This window comes from Propithecus coquereli, unplaced genomic scaffold, assembly GCF_000956105.1.
Source record: "Propithecus coquereli isolate 6110/MARCELLA unplaced genomic scaffold, Pcoq_1.0 Scaffold96, whole genome shotgun sequence".
Classification (NCBI taxonomy): domain Eukaryota; kingdom Metazoa; phylum Chordata; class Mammalia; order Primates; family Indriidae; genus Propithecus; species Propithecus coquereli.
This window is the reverse complement of record NW_012155951.1, coordinates 4,600,760-4,618,269: the sequence shown is the minus strand read 5'-3', so window position 1 is coordinate 4,618,269 and position 17,510 is coordinate 4,600,760.

The window sequence follows — 17,510 nt, the reverse complement described above, 5'->3', positions numbered from 1 at the left end:
ATAAGATTTTTGATTTAATTATACATATGCAATCAACACTTTCATTATGTCTTATTTTCATTTACATTTTTTTTAATACAAGTCACTCCAGTATATCTCTGCAAGTTGGAGAATGCTATGCCTATCTCTGGGTTCCATCTGTGTAAAAAAAACTTGCTTAGACCAAGGAAGTGATGCATGGCACAAAGTTTTCTCTAGAAAACTATTATTTTAAAATTCTTAATATTATTAAGCTTTTGCTGGGTAGCTTCAGCTCTATCTACATCTTCATCCTGAAACGAACCCGAAGGAACATGCCAAGCTAGCAGCAGAGAGGAAAGACCACTAGATAAAGATCACTGGAGAAAGACCACTGAAGAAATCCCACAATGTTTTGAAGTCTTGCTTGGAAGTACAACACATCATTTTCATTCCCATTTAATTTGCCAAAGTAAGTCATATGAAAAAGCCAATGGAGTGGGAAAGTATATCTCACCAGGGAGGGTGAAAAAGAAAATCATTTGGAGCAATAATGCAATCTAAAACAGTTTACATTACTCTGATGGGCCCCTCTCTTTTCCTTGCTGGCATCATCTTCCTTCTTTCTGGCAAGTTCTAACCCAGTGGCCTCTTGCTGCTCAACCTTCCTCCAAACTCCCCAACTTGCTTCTCTCTATTTAGTTTTTATTCCCCCATGTCCTGAGCCTCAGAGATCCCTTCCTAAACATCTTGAATTTATATAATAAAATAATTTATCACTCTAATGGCCAATAATGGCTCAGAATAAAACCCATGTTAGACAAAATTTTTCTTCTAGATAGGGCCTTCAAATTGATGTCCATAAATATTTCTAAACACTTGCTATGTATACAACACCATGAAATTAATGCTCTTAAAAATCTATTAAGTGTTTGGACAGAAAAGACATAAAAGACAAATGTTAAATAAAATAAAATACCTAAATAGCATCTATAGACAAAAGTGGATCAGTCAAAAAGCAGGGAATGATTAATTTTCAAGTGATTTTCACAAACAGCAGTTGTTGCTACTGGGTTTAAGACCAGAAGAGTTTATTAAGGATTTTTTTTTAATTCAAAAAATAATTCAGTTAACAAAATCAACAGCAACACCTTATTACATTGGTGTTTCTGGCTTTCCCCTCACTGCCAACTAAAGAAGGTTTTGGCTTTAGCGCTTGCAATTTTTTTTTTCACCTCACGTCTTCTAATGAGAGTTCTGTCTTGTCAGATAAGACAAGCTCTTCTGGGGGGTTATGGTGCGAATGACAAAGAATGAGAAGTACATAAAAAAGATACATTAGATTAGGAATGAAGGAAGTCTGACGTGAAAAATTTGGGAAAGATACAAGAGTTGCTATCTTTTGTAGGAAGAAGCTAATTGAGGGTAAAATTAATGTTTTAGGTACTATAAACCTTATATCTGTCTTAACCAGTTCAGGCTGCTATTACAGAATACCACAGACTGAGTGGCTTAAAAAATATTTATTTCTGACAATTCTGGATGCTTTGGAATTCCAAGATCAAGGTGCTGACAGATTCAATATCCCTGCTTTGCAGGTGGACATATTCTGCCTCTTGCTGCTCATATGGCAGGGAGTAGGCAGAGAGGGCCAGCTCTCTTCCTCTTATACGAACACTCACCCTATCATGGGGCTCTACTCTTATGACTAATTACCTCCCAAAGGCCCCACCTACCAATACTACCACATTAGGGTTTCAACATGAGAATCTGGGAGGACACAAACATTCAGTCCATAGCAATATTCTCATCCATTTGTGTGAGAAATGCAAATAAATACATTGAGTCATTTTGTCATTATTTGGGGATTAGATACTTCTTTAACTCTGAGATCACTCTAAGACTGGACCAAACAGATTATGGGTTCCATAAAGTTAGTAAGCATACATTTACTCAGCACGATTATGTGTCAAGTATACTTTGAAGAGCTGAGTTCATGGTAGTAAGCAAAAGAGACATAGTGCCTGACCTTAGGAAGTCAAATGATATCTATAATAGTTATCTTGGAATGGGAAGATTTTGAATAAGAAAAGAATAGGGAAAATTCTTGGACCAGCAAGTTTTTCACTGTCCCTCAAATTAAAGTAGGAAGTCAGAAATATACTCCCTCTAAAATCAATAGAGTCACCCGTATGAACCATTTATTCAGTATATTTTATGTGCCAGACAATATGCTAAGCATTTTTCTTGGACTATCTCATTTCATTCCTAGGATATTAGGTAGGTATCTTAATATCATTTCCAGATAATGAGTAAGCTGTGGATTGACCCTCCAAGTCACTTGTTTAACAATTATAATCTACTACCTTATGCTCTAATGGAGGACTTGGCAGTTTACTCCATTTTTGACCCAAAAATGATACAGCTCCTTTTTATCCCTATAGTTGATAAAGAGCTGGCAGAGCTTCATATGACATACAGATCTTAAGAGTTCTTTTCAACTTCTTTCTTTTTATATTCCAACAAATGTCAATTGCAAATTTCTTCAAGGAGGGTATTTTAGGGTTGGTTTGCTCTGCCTCCCACTTAAGGAAATTAGAAAATGTGAAAACATTTGGGGCCAACATTTTCTTTGAAGAGTACTTTTAATCTCAAGTTTCCATGACCCTAGTATATATGATTTATAGCAATTTTTACTTGGTACATACATCATTTAAGATAAACACAGTGAGGTAGACAAATTAAGAATTATAACCATTTGTTGAAGAGTAACAAAATACCAAGAAATTAAATGACTTGCCACCAAATTTTCACATAGGTAAATGACACAACCCAGGTGTTCATGCCCTGGTCAAGCCCTCTTGGCCCTAGTTCAAAGTCAGCTCATACAAATTGTGCGTAGAGATGCTGGCAGGGAGCAAGTAGATTTTCTCAACAGCTCATTCCATCTCCCCACTCTCCACAAGTTACATCAGGGCCATAAAAGCAATTACTGTTTGAGTAGAGTGGAAAATAGCAATTTTAAATGATTAAAAAAGGGAATCATTTTTAAAAATAATTACTATCATTATTTTTTTTATTTGGGAGGAAGAGAGAGATAAATATATTGTGAATCAATAGAAGCCTTGGCCCACAGTCTCTAAGCTTTATTTATCTGGGACTTATCTCCCTGAGTTCTCCCTCAGAGAAAAGAATAATAATTATTGTTTAATTATAGCAGAAGTAAATTTTCTCTTCCAGTTCTAAAGCAAGATGACTCATAGCTCTTTGTTTACAAAGAAATGTCTTTGGAAAGAAAATATTTTTTAAAAGCCAAAGTGTGAAAGGAGCTCAAGATTTCCATCTGGGACTCTCAATGACAACAGAGCCACTGCCATTTGATATTACCCATCAGCAGATAATTTCACACCAACGAGAAGTGTAGTCAAGAGATGCGTCTTTCTGCAGGGATCATCTTTCTGCTACTCATGACTGTATGTTGCAAGGAGAAATCCCTCCAGAGAAAACCACTTTTCTCTTAAGATTCTTCCAGCTGAGTCTCCCATTATTGGGATGTAACTATCTTCAGAGCAATACAGGGCACATCAAGGCATATCTGATTCCTTAGTAAATCTCTTGTATTGTTCCAGCTGATGATTTAATTTCTGCCCACTTATCTAGCACCTGTAACACGGCCCCCTAAATTATGTTTTCTCAACCTCTAACTCTAGCAGGGTCCCTCAGTCCTGACTGATCTACAAGTCACTGCTGTCCCTCCCCAAACCTCATCAAGAAAATTGAAATTTCAGCCTGTCCCACCCCAGCTATACGTCTCCAGATTCAGCATGAGTAAAGCATGGTGATGTCACATTTATTCATTTCCAGGAAAATGGGACAGAGAGTAAAAATAAAGACGTATTAAGCAGGAACCCTTGATGTTGAATGAATTACTTCCTGACCTTCCCATTTGCAGGAAATATTGTTGTTGGTGTATTGCATTATACCAAACTTCATTATTTCCTTTTCTCATTTGAAATGAAGACTGTGAGTCTAATGAGACCCTTTCCCATCTGTCCAGCTGTCAGGCTTCCTGGAAGGTGTATGAGGAAGGACCATGCAGGTTGATAAGAAAACCAGTGGGCAGGTTCAGACCTGATAACAATACAACTGCCTTTTAAATATGAAGTCCAAAAGTTTTACATAATCTTCCTTTTTGTGATCCATTAAGGTAGCAAGTATGGCCTTGTTTTTGCATGTGAAGGAGAGAAAGCCCTTCTTATCGAAGGGCACAGGTGATCATTTTACAGTGCTGGGAATGAAGGATTCTCAGACCAGCAGAAAGAACATGCCCATGAAACACAGTACCTAAGAGTCTACTCTTAGTACTTTGGGATAAATATTACTCACCTCAGAGTACTGGCAAATATCACAGCAAAAGTAAATTACTTTTCAATTTTATAAAGTAAACCAAATATAAACACCCCTAGAAAAGGTAAACTGTCATGCCATTAACATCTTAATTAATTTAAACAGAGAAATAGGCACCTATTAAAGAATGTGAGGAAAGAGAGAAAAAGTTAGAGAAAGTACAGCTGCGGGACACAGTTTGCCTACATGTATATTTTACCAAGGACCTGGCCTGGCCAAAGACACAGGCACCCTCTCCCCCCAAAACCAATATAACATGCATCTTGCACAATACATGGCCCACATCTTTAGTCAAGCCCTTATCAAATAATCAAAGCCTTTGGCAGTTGAGGTTTTTTTTACCTACAAAAAAAAATGTTTACAATTCTGATCTTGTGATCTGTGGCAGGTCTAATTTTAACAGCATTTCTGAAGAGAATAGAAAAAATACTCCATTTCATTTTCTTCCTTGACCTACTTTAGTGTACTCTGTCCCACTTAATAGTTTCTTTCTTTTGCATTCTCCCTCCTAAATGTTATGCAAAGAGATGCTGAGCTGGAGAAAATAAACTGCATTAGTCTTCCTGCCTCCTCCCTGAAGGGTAGTGTGAAAACCTGAACACTTTCTGCTGATTATTCCTCCTGCTGTGTGCAGACTGGCCTGCACAGGGTGTCCCTCTTACAGAAAAGCTCCTGGGATTCAGAAAGCCCCAGAAAGGAATTGCAAATTACCCCTGGTCCCCCCAGCCCCATCATCCTTACAACTGCCTGTTTGTGTCTCCCACCTAGGCCTGTCCTACCTAGACATTGTCTCAAAACTTTCTTGGGAACACCCTAGACTTTTAGCTCTGTCCCCTCCACTACAGCATCCAAGCTCATGGGACACAGCCTGGGCTGGCATTGTTATTCCCCTCCATGAAGCTCAGGTTAAGTGGTTGGCTTTGTTTATCAAAAGCTAGTAAGTGGCAGAAGTGAGACTAGTACCAGGTTCAATGACTCCTAAATCAGTGTTCTTTTCTCATTATGCTATTTATCCTATATTTGAGGACTTCTCTTTCCCCTCAATGGACTAGACTCTGCTTACTTAGACTTTAACCTGGAAGAAAGAACAGCTGGATGATCTGATAAAACAATCTATTCAAACGTTACAGAGTGATAAAGATAGACGATTTCTAAGACAAGTGCCAAAGAGAATGAGCAGCTCTTTATTACTTATTTCCTTTGCTTGTGGCCTGGTAAAGTGTGGCTTGTGGTTCAGCAGCATTGGTATCACCTGGGAGCTTGTTAGAAATACAGACCCTCAGGCTAAGACTGACCAAATCAGAGCCTGCATTTTAACAAGACCCCCAGGTGATTCATATGCACATTACAGTTTAGAAACCTTTACCAAATTGCTCATGAAAACCTTGCTCCTACTGACTACCTCAATGAAAAGGTTACCGGCCAGAGTGTTCCAAGGGAACACTGAGTGACAAGAGCAGGTTCATCCCAGTGTGGGCCCCCACCAGACACACCAGAAGAAGAGAAGTATGAGCCTTATCGTTCTAACTCATGAAGGTTGCTTAACTTTATAACTTGGGAACTTTGGGGACAAGGAATCTCTTCCAAACCCCAGAACATACCCACCCCCTGCAGAGGCTACCTTACCTGGTTTATGTCTGAGGCCCAGCCTGCACAGGGATATGTACTCCCTATCACTTTACAAATAAAAGCCCAACACTTCATTATAAAGGAAATCACTCTCCAATGATTAAATAAATCATAGCCACTATTTTTGTTGGCTACTTGTTTTGGAAGAAGACATTTCAATGGATTGTTGTTCTACAGCCCGGAGATTATTCCTGCTGCTGAATTTTCAGTTAACATCTTGTAATTACGATCTTTTTAATATTACAGTGAGAAAAAGAAATGAAAGTAAAATAGCTACATTATGCTGAGCTCAGGCAGATAGAAGAAATAAAATCAAGACCTATCACAGAGAAAACAGCAAAAGAAGGTGGAATTTCTAGGAATTACTGGGGGAGAAGGGTCCTAATACAAATTATCACCTCTTTAATGTATACCAAAGACATGAAGAATGCCTCTTTGTAGCTTCTGGATCATAAGAGCTGCCATTGTCTATACTACCTAATGATCACTGCCAGAAGACATACAGAAAGCATGCATCCAACCTGTTGATTTTATTGCTATTTTTGGTGTCTTCAGAGCATGTCATATTTTTTTTCTTGATATGAGTATGTTCTGATAAATGTTGTCTCTTTTTAAAGTGATCCCATTCTGACCATATATCCTATTTTTCCAACTTTTTCCACTGTTTAGAAATACTATCAAGACTTCAAGTATTAGATTAGTTATGCTTATTCTATTCTGTTTATTGCCTTATTATCAACAATAACCTTATTCTCTTCTGTATTTTTTATTATAGGCAGAATATATAATACCTCTGAAATCCCAGGTACTCCATGGTATTTCCTTGTTGGAAAAGATGATACAGGGCTGGTTTCTTGTGCAACTTGCTTGAGCTATGAGCCTCAAAAGGCAATGAAAGTAGGATTCCTTTCTGCCTAAGGCAACATTATCTTCCAAGATCCCCAGGTTTGGAACCTCCAATATAACTTCAATGTCTTTTCTTTCTCATCCCTGAAGTCCCATTTATAGTGAACCCTTATTCACTCTTCCTCCATTATGCCCAGCTCTCCCAACTTTACCTTCTGCTTATAGGCTGGGTTCCCTGGGAAACAGACTCTAAGTTAAGATTTGCACTCAGGAAGTTAGTTGAGGAGTACTCTGATAAACATCTATGAGGGAGTGACAGAAAGAGGATTAGGCAGAGAGAGCAGGTGAATCATAATGTACTTGCAACCAAGACTCCAGCTGACCCCATGCTCTGGAGTTGGAATGGCCTAATAATGATGTTCTGAATTGAGGAAAGAAGCCTTTCTACCCTAGTCTGGACCAGTCATTGATTGAAGACTGATCCAGAGAGGGGACATAATCTTTGGCAAAGCAGTTCCCTTCAGCGCAGGGCAATTTCCAGAAAAAGACCCATCTGTGAGCTAGCAAGAGCTGGAGCTAGAGGAATGAGTGTCTTGGTCATGAAGGGAAATCTAGGAGGTCCACCCCAGTATCCACTATACCTGTAAACTTTCAAATTATTCCTGATAGAAAAATATTCTACAATGAGCTATACAAGTCTTAAAGAGAAAAAAAGACCCACTTTTAATCGTTGAATTACAGTGTTTTTCTATCATCGTTTTGGGGAACCTAAATTCCTGCCCCATTCTGCAAATACCAGTTATGCAATTTCAAAAAAAAATAAGAAAAAGAAAGAAAGAAAGAAAGAAAGAAAGAAAGAAAGAAAAAGAAAACTGCACACAAAGTAGAATTTTTACCTTAGGGATCTGTAGCTGAGCAGACATATATTTTCCAGGAGCATTCCACTGGTCAAATGTCACCAAAACAATTTCCAAGCCAAACTGCCCTCATTAGTTCTCTGAGCTCTTGATTACAAATTTATAAGAGGCCTGCCCTAGACAGCCAGGGAGCTCCTTCGAGATGGCTATCCCCATGGCCCTCAGCATTTTCCACTGGGAACATGAGAAGCTTACTCATCAACCAAAATAAACAACTTGTCTCATGAATAGACCCAATGAAGGCCCTATAAATCATAGCTGTCAAAAGTGTCAGTAGCATTGCAGAAGACAGAAATCAATCTAAAATTCATTAGTTTGCCCGACAAGAACCTAATCTCATATTGTTTAATACCAACCATGGCACCTTGGGTAGAAGTAGGAGCTGCAAAAGATCATCTTGGTTTCCTGTGACAGAAATGTTCAATGTTTATGGCTTAATCGGGCCTCAGACCATTCCCATTCTGTGGGCAGAAACCTTTGCCCCCCTGCTTAGGGTCAAGTTGCCTGTGGTATGAGGCAGGAATCAGTCTGATGCTGTCACCATATTTCACAGCTATAAGTGTTATGGTTGGGTGGTTTGCAGCAATTCATGTAAAAAGGACACAGAGGTTGCAGCATAACTGAAGTGCTCTGTATATACAGTGAGTCAGGGCTCAAACACAGCTGCACCATTGTAAAAAAAAAATAGTCCTGCAGACCAGAGGGTGGCAGGAACATGCCCTTTGCACCGTCCCCTTCACATAACCCCTTATGTGACAGCTCTTTTGTGACTGCATCTCTCCTTTGAGGCTGCCCTAGTTTATTTTAATCAGATTTCAACTGTGTAAAAATATTCAGATTAGCAGTGATAAGATGGGCGGGGAAGGGGTGGGACCAACAGGGGAGACTAGAGATAGCAGGTTGTGATATCACACAGGTTATAGCCTCCTGCTCACAGGAAAAGATTCAGGCCATAGAGGAGCTCCATAAACCAGCAAAAATCACTCTGGCAAAGTTCATCTCCCACTGTTTTCCCAAATCGCCTATACATTCTGACATCTCTTCTCTTCCCTGATACCACTGAAATGACTTGGCTTCTTCACTAATTGTAACGTCTTCTAGGGCATAAGCTCCTCAGGGAACTTCATTTCTGCTCACATTAATGTATTCCATCAATATTCTTCCAGGGCTCACATTGTCTACCTAATGGCACTTAATACTGTCTTGTATTGTGACCATCTTTTCACAAGCAAAGAGCTGCATTCCCAAAGATCTTGCTAAAAATCAAAGATGCTGAATTCACTATTCATCTTGACCAAGAGTGGTGGAAATTTCCATTTACCATGTGAAGTATTACTAGCATGAGGCAATAGGTTAACAGAGTTACATTCCACTCTGCCCAGTTTTCTCTGAAATTTGCATTTTTTGACAAACATTTTAATAAAGTATGATCATTTCATAGTGTATAAAATATAAGACCATCTACATCTTTACATTAAAAATCCTGGAAAGCAGAATTGTGACCTGTCCCAAACAGTGTCCTCCTCCATCACCCAATAAATACAATACATAGAATTCCACAAACATTTATTGTTTGCCACCAATTTTGAAAAAAAGTTGAAACTGTCAAATTCTACTAAGATTTCACATCAACTCTTTAAATTCAATGAAGAAAAAACATAACAGAAAGTCATGGTGGCTTAACATCCTCATGGGATAAAGATGCAAGTTCATTCTAAGCTGTCTCCACATGATATTTATTTGACTATTTTGAGAAAAATTGCCTATACAAGTTTTCAAAAGTTGTTAATTCATTAAATATTTTTAATGCAAGAAGTTTAGCAACTGATTTTTTTTTTTGGCTTTAATTCAATGGGTTAATGCAGTGGTCCCCAATCTGTTTGGCACCAGGGACCTGTTTCATGGAAGACAATTTTTCCACAGATGGGGTGGGGGTGGGGGTGGGGGAATGGGAGAAGGTGGAGCTCAGGCAGTTATGCAAGTGATGGGGCACGGCTGTAAATACAGATGAAGCTTTACTGCTCACCTCCTGCTGTGCGCCCCTCACTCCCTAAGTTTCATGGAAGACAATTTTTCCAGGGATGTGGGGGGTGGGGTAGGGTAGAGTTGGGGGGAGCAGACCTTTGCATCCCAGTCCCTAACAGGCAATGTCTCAGGGTTGGGGACCACAGGGTTAATGAATGCAATAGTTATTCAAAATGTTGACAGAAGTTTGAACATAGAACTTGGGTCATAAAACTGGATAAGTAATATTAAAATGGAAGGATGTGAGAAAAACAAAGCCAAAGAATCCACATTAATTACTTTGTGACATACTATATATGTGTTGTCACCATGCTAACAGTCAGATTTCAGATTCTGACCAGTAAGGGTGGACAAGGCTCTACCAATTTCAGCAAACATACACATTTCTCATCAGCAAGTTTTGCCCATTGTAAGAAGGGCCGCAACTCTGAAGGGAATGATTATGTAAATAAGTCTATTTTCTTTACCAAACTAGGCGATCGGTGGCCTTCCAGAATACAGTGTCCAAAGCTTTGATTTTCTGTGGTGTGCTTGTGTTTGTGTGTGTATGTGCACCCCTGCAGTAGAGGTGAGGATGGTACGTGAGGGTAAGGGATGCCAAGGTGTGGACTGAGATCCATGGAAATTTGAGTGAGCATGGAGTGCTAGGAAGGTCCCACCTCTCAAAATATCAGCCCTGTGCCTTCCACCAATAGAAACATCATTTTGACCTATGGCTCCTATTTTTGAAAAAACAAATTCCTGAAAGGTTAAATACAATTTACTAATTACGTGAATTACATTAATAATTTTTTAAGGTTTTGCTAAAGGCTAGGAAGGACTGCAATACTATTTTATTGCTACATTATTTAATAGTTTTCTATTGCTGTTGTAACACATGATGATAAAGGCTAAAATCAAGCTATTTGCAGCTCTGTAGTCCTTTCTGAAGGCTCTAAGAATGAATCTCCTTCCAAGCTCATTCAGAATCCCACACAATCATAGTAGGACTGAAGTCCTATTTCCTTGCTAGCTATCAACTGAAGTTTGTTCTCAATTTCTAGATGCTGCCCACAATCCTTGATTTGTGGGCCTCTTCCTCCATTTTCAAAGTCAGTAACAGTGTGTCAGGTCTCTCATGCTTTTCATCTCCCTGATCTCCCCTTATGCCAAATCTCTATGACTTCTTCTGCATGTCCTCACCTGGGGGAAAGCTCTACTTTTAAGGACTCATGTGATTTCACTGGGCTCATCCAGATAAGCTAGGATAACCTATTTTAAGGTCAGATGATTCATAACTTAATTCCATCTGCAATGTCCCTTCACAATGATACCTAGATTAGTATTTAATTTAGTAACCAGAGGATGGGAATCTTGGGTTCCATCTTTAGAATTTTGCCTAAGTGGAATTTGGAGTCATTTTGTTCTTGGACAGACCTGGTGGATGGTCTTTAGGCAGGAATCTCTGGGTATGACAGAAGGTGAACTTGGGAGAGAGAGAGATAAACTCAGCACAGAAAGATCCAAAGACAACTTTAGCCTGCTTTGAGTGTTTCTACAGTGTTGTATCTCTGAAAATGATTAAGGTGCCATAAGTATTTACTCTCTTTCTAATAAATATCTTCCTAATATAATGAAATTTCCTTCTAGAACTCTTTGATCTGATCCTCTTTGTCAATGTCCTTGGAAAGCAAAGAAATCTTAGTGATGGAAAGAAACTGTCAGAGAGTCTGTTGTATCCAGCCCTCACCATCTCCCTCCTTGATGGAATCCCATCTCCATTGCAAAATCTGAGAGCTCATGGTTAGAAGAAAGCATCAGGTCATTTAACACAGCCCTCCCCCATCCACATGCTGTGACTGGTGGAGGAGACAGACTCAACACATGACAGCCCTGCCAGATGGTCTTCCAGCCTGTGTCTGAGCACTTCATCGAAGGGGAACTTCCCACTTCATCAAGCAGCAGTCCCACTGTTGGACGGCTCTAATTGTTAGAAAATTCTTCAGTAACTTCCAACCTTTATTTTGAAAACCACACATGTGATTCTCACTAACATAATAATCCTCCAAAGGTTGAATCATGGCTATCAGGTCTTTCCTTACCCACCTTACAATTTCTAGGCTAAACAGCTAAAATTCTCTTTCCCTCAGATGATACTTTCTTTCCTGGACCCCTTTCTATAGATGGCTACTAAAATGTGCCCTTTTGTGTCACATGCCACCTAGAATTAAAAAAAAGAAAGACTTCAGATATGATCTACAGTACAGATTTTCAATAAGACTTAAATCATCATCCAATGGTATTTGTGTCCCTTTGTCTTTTAAAAACTCCTTAATCTCCTTTTCTGAAGTAGCATCATTGCTTGGCTGGTTTTTACACATTAGTCACCAATCATCCAAAGAGATTGTAAATATACACAGGCTAATTAAAAAGCAAAACAGATGAAGCCACTTTAAATGGATTTTCCTTGTTTCCCCTTAAATCGTTATTACTAGAGTTGTAATGTCCAATTGGTGATAAGAATTAATTCTAGAATTTCTAGTTGCAAAACAAAAAAATGGGAAAATAGAATAGACATAACAACATCATTCATTAGTGAGCTGTTGTTTTCTTCCTCTTCAAAGTATTTTCAAACATTGGCTAATTAATGATTTTACTTAATTGGGTATTTTTGCCTAAAGGAAATAATTAAGAGGTACACTTTAAATCAGAAGCTTTACAGAGAAGAAAACTGTACCTTTTCTTTATTATTCTGTTGATGCTTCATTTACAAGTTTTCATTATTTTTATTTGTCTTTAGGTGGATGAGACAGAACACCTCTCTTAATACTCATTCCAAGAAGATGCTAAATAAATTTTCATCATTGCAAGATGCAAGAAAAATATCTTTACAAAAGACAGGCACATCTGCTTTGCCCCCACTCATCCTGATCTCCCTAAATCTGTGCTTTCCTCTGCCTCCACCAGAAACACCATCCCTTCTATTCTTCACACAGATCCTCATCTCTGCCCCCCGCCCTCAGACCAGGTCAAGTCTTACTTCCTAAGGGACACCTTCCCTAACTGCCAGTCCATACTGCTTACCACATCATTTGTCAAGATGTCTCAGGGAATGATTTGGTGAGGCCACATTTAGAGGTGAAAATGACAGATGGAACTAAGGCACCTCTGAAGTTCCAGTGGATGAATTTTACCAGCTGATGGTGGGGAAAATGTCTGGACCTATTCTGGTTTTGAAGTAAAGAGGCACAGCTTTAAAACCAGAGAGATTTGGATTCTAGTCCTATCTCCATTTTAAGCCTTAATTTCTTCATAGAAATAATATTAATGCATGACATCACTGGAAGCATTAAAGAAGGTAATGTGTACAAAAATCTTAGTACACCTCCTGGCACTTAGATCTCAGCAAGTTATTTGTTATTTATTAATATTATTATTAATTGCAAAAGAAATACAAGATCATACAATCTTGGACTAGGTTTCATGTTTTTTTTGCATGGTTTTTTTCTCTTGAATATATAGCTAAGAATCTAGATCATCTCAGGGTTTTCAGAAGACATGTTGTGCTCTAGTTTTAGGAGGTCTGCAAAAGAAGTCTTGGGTGTGGGGGAGTAGATGAAGCAGCACAATCAAACCCATTCAAGCAATCTTCAGGCGTCCTTTAAAGCTCAGAGGACAGTAGTCTGGGCAGTGTGGGGGTTAGCGAGGAGGGCTTGCTTCCGTACCGGAAGGCTGGATGATATGCAGGCTTCAGCCAGGTTTCTGGTATTGGAATATATCAGCATAGCTAGGTGTCCTGTACATCACTAACATTAACTGCATTCACCTGTCCCTAGATGTAGGCATCAAGAGGGTCTAGACCTTGCTAAATAGAGCTTCCCCAGGGATGGCTAAACAGTCTTTCAAGTTGTTTGGCTGGGGTAAATGCAAAGTAAGAGGCTAAGAATCTCTTCCTCACTCTCCTCCCTTTCCCCCTTCCGAGGTGAGAAGAAAGGAGTTAAGTGGCCCAGCAGTATGGAGGAGCTGGCAGAATGGCAGACCTGCATCTCTAGAAAGCAGCCCCAGCACTAAAAAACAGCAGCAGAACTCTGTAGGGTGATGAGAAGCATCTGTGTTCCTATATCTTCTAAGTGTCTATGGCTGGGGCTGATCCTACCTCAATGAAACAGACAGCGTCCAATGCTTTCCTCACTAAGCACAGAGCTGAGTGAAGAATGACTGTCCCATGAGCTGACTTTAAGAAGACACATATGTAGGACCACAAATGTATACAATTTTTATTTGTCAACTAAAAAATCACAGAGGAATATATGCTCTATAATCAAAGGTGCTCCCGATAAGAAACACAAACAAAAATTTAAAACAATAAGATACATTTCATTTATAATATTGGCAATAAGAAATATTGATAATATGAAGTATTAGTGTATAAATTAGGGGACTTTGAGAAAAGCAAACAAAATTTAAAATTCACGTAGTCAGCAGCAAACGGGATAGACAAAATTCCTGCTTTCACAAAGCTATACAGTTGGGGCAGGAGAAAGAGTGGTATGGAAACTAAACATATTTTTAAAAAGCATGTATCTTTAATTGTAGAATTTGGCTTTTGAAAAATATTTTCTCTTCTGTTGAGAAAGATGCTCCTTAGGACATCCAGAAAGAGGAGAATGAGGGGAAGAAGAATTGTGTTGTAGCCAGGGCTAGTCAGAAAGACTGCTAAATTTAACTTTGTTGAGTTGTGGAGACTACTGAAAGGAGACCGATAAACACTTTCTTATCATGAACATCTACCTCTCACCCAGGAAATGTGTATTTTAATTTCTATAACTAGACACTAACTCCTTGAGAACAGAGAACAGATTTTCTTTATTTACATAAGGCTCAGCTCAGGCATAGGCACTAACTAGGTATCCAGTGAGCACTAAATGATTGCTTATAGACTTAAAAAAAAAATTGTGTAAGCTTCTATCCCAATAATACTGCATGTTCCTATAGAGCTTACATAATATTTTTATCTCTTCTCTCAGGCAAATGATTAAATTTTATTTATTTTGGTATCTTTCAGTCCACCTTCATTATGATAATTTTACCTGCTTTATCCACAAGCAATTCTCCTGGGAAGAGATTCTTGTTTTCTGCTGATGGAACCAGTGCTATAGTCACAACCAGGATCCAAGCCTGACTGTGCACTCAACCCTATTGTAGAGGCAGGATCGTGCTCCGTGCCACATGCCCTGTATAGCTGGGCAGCCTTTCTGCAGTGCTAGTGAGTTCTGTCCAAGTCTAGATGTCTGTGTACCTTGAATTCATTTCCCCTCATCATGCCATGCCTATTTACCTTTCAAGACAGAATTCTACTGTGACCTCTCCACAAAGCCTCTTCCTCTCTCAGGCAGAATTCATCTGTCCTCTCTGCCCCCATGTGCTTGGCATCTTATATTGCAATTCTCCAATCCACACACCCTTCACAGACACCTCCTGATAATCATTTCCTAACCACCCCCTGCCCGGCAAATATCGGCCTCTCAATTATTGAGCCAAACTAAGTTGAGCTAAACTGAGGGGAAGCCAATTATTAATAATATGTACCTGGCATATCTTAATATTGTACTAAACTTGCTCATTTCTGGAATGAACAAAAGGTTGGGAGGTGAGGGCAGCCAGCATAGATGTGAAAGTGTCTGGAAAAACTGCAAATATCAGTAAAAGTAAGATAATTACAGATTGTCTGCCCTCCTTTTACTCCTCTATCTTCCTTCTTTTTCTCCCTCTTCCTTCACAGAAATTACTGCCCTCAAATAGCAAAAATCAAATGTTACTGTTTTCTCTGACTACTGAATGTTTTCAAAATACAAAGAACGGTAAAACAAACAAACAAGCAAACAAAGAACCCCTAGCTCTAATGTCCTAATATTTATTGGTAAATTTTGAGAAAAGAGATCCTATTTTCATAGATATTATTATTCATTGTCCCAACACTTTTGCATACACACAGTTTTATCATAATTTTTATGGGTAACAATTAAGCTTGTGGGTGCTTTGACTTTTCTACATTTCATTAAAGAAATTCCCTGGTTGTCTTTCCAACTGAAGTACAGCTGTTATGCTAACACTGAAAAATATTAAACATTAATAAAGTAACTTCCAGAAAAAAATGCTACTCCCATGATTTTTCTCATATTGAGTTTATTGTCAATAAAATTTCTTTGGAAACATCTCTCTATCTCCCCTCAAGTGCCTGATATAATAGCACCTGGAGTGCTGCATATTTTTCAGCAGGTCTTGGCTCTTCCCTGTGATCTGATAGCAGAGTGGAGACTCTTATTGCAAGTTACCTGGGAATATTACCTTATGGAGGCAGATTTAATAGCGCATCTTCCACTTTGCACAATGCATCAGGAGGCTCCTGTGACTCTAACTTGAGTACATTACAGATTCAATATGAGCTGTCCCCCATCATTTTCACTTATAATGCAATATCCTGTGGCTTTATTTTGTAATGTATCTTTGAGAGCAAAATTCAGCATAACAAGTACTCTACAAAGTTAAACAACACTGTTAGAAAACTAAACAGAAGCGATGGGAGAGAAAATCTGAGTACATGAGAGCAGGGGAAAATGGGGTAATTCCAAACCAGACTTTAAAAGACGCATGTACTTTCAGACAGGGCAAGTCTTCTTGGACGCATACAAAATCATGGAGTGAAGAAATATTGAATTTTCTGCTCCTTTTCCATTACTTTTGCCTTATTGCCTATTCCACACCTTTATCCCAGGACAATCAATTTTCCTTTGTTGCACAGAGTTGTTTTTTTTTTTTCTTTTTTTTAGCATAAATGAACCGACAAACCTGTTGACACTAAGGTCAAACAACTGCATTCTATATCCTTCACAGGGTACTCAATTTTACAAGAGAGGTAGGAGGGTGCAGTGGATTTCCAGGAAAGGAATTATAAATGCAAGGATTCCAGATAGTAGCTGGGAGAGGGATTCTGAGCCAGGAAGTTTTCTAGGACTTTTAAATCACATCACAGAGGCAACTCCATTTTTCACCGGAGATCACATGATCTTCATCCCTATTTTTCACAATAAGACACTGAGGTTCTGAGAATTTATTTTGCCGAAGTCATACAGCATGAACCAAAACACCAAATCATTTGATCCTTGATATTTTATTTCTTTTTATTTGTATTACTAAAATGTCTAAGCAGTTTCCTGCAACGGTCAGTCCAAAACAGGGCATGGGGCTGAGTTTGTTTTGCTCATGGAGCCTCCCGCCGAGTGGTCTGACTGAATAGGCTTTTCTATTGTGACTAGAGGCAGAATTGCAGATTGGCCCAAACCTCTATTGGCCTTCAAGGCATACCCATCAAGCATGTTTTTCTTTTTAATAAAGCCCTAAAATAAACTTTAAAACATTTATTCTTCTCCTTCAAGGTAGTTTCAGGAAGTAGGGCTCTATGAGGCAAGTCAATTTCATCGTCTGATTTTACTTTAATTTAAAAGGAGTCACACATCCTCCCTAAGGCCCATGGGGAATTACCTAATAAAATGTTTAATGCTAAAAGGAAACCAATGAAGCTATCACTGACTCCAAAGCAAAGATACTGTTGTGTCTATTGAAAACTTTCTGTAAACTCTCCACTGAAGCCCTCAGCAGGAGGCAGAGACAGATAACTGAGATGGAACTTTCTACCTCAGTCCCTTGTGTTCACTGATTCATCTCCTGAACGGTTTAACCAAAAAAAAA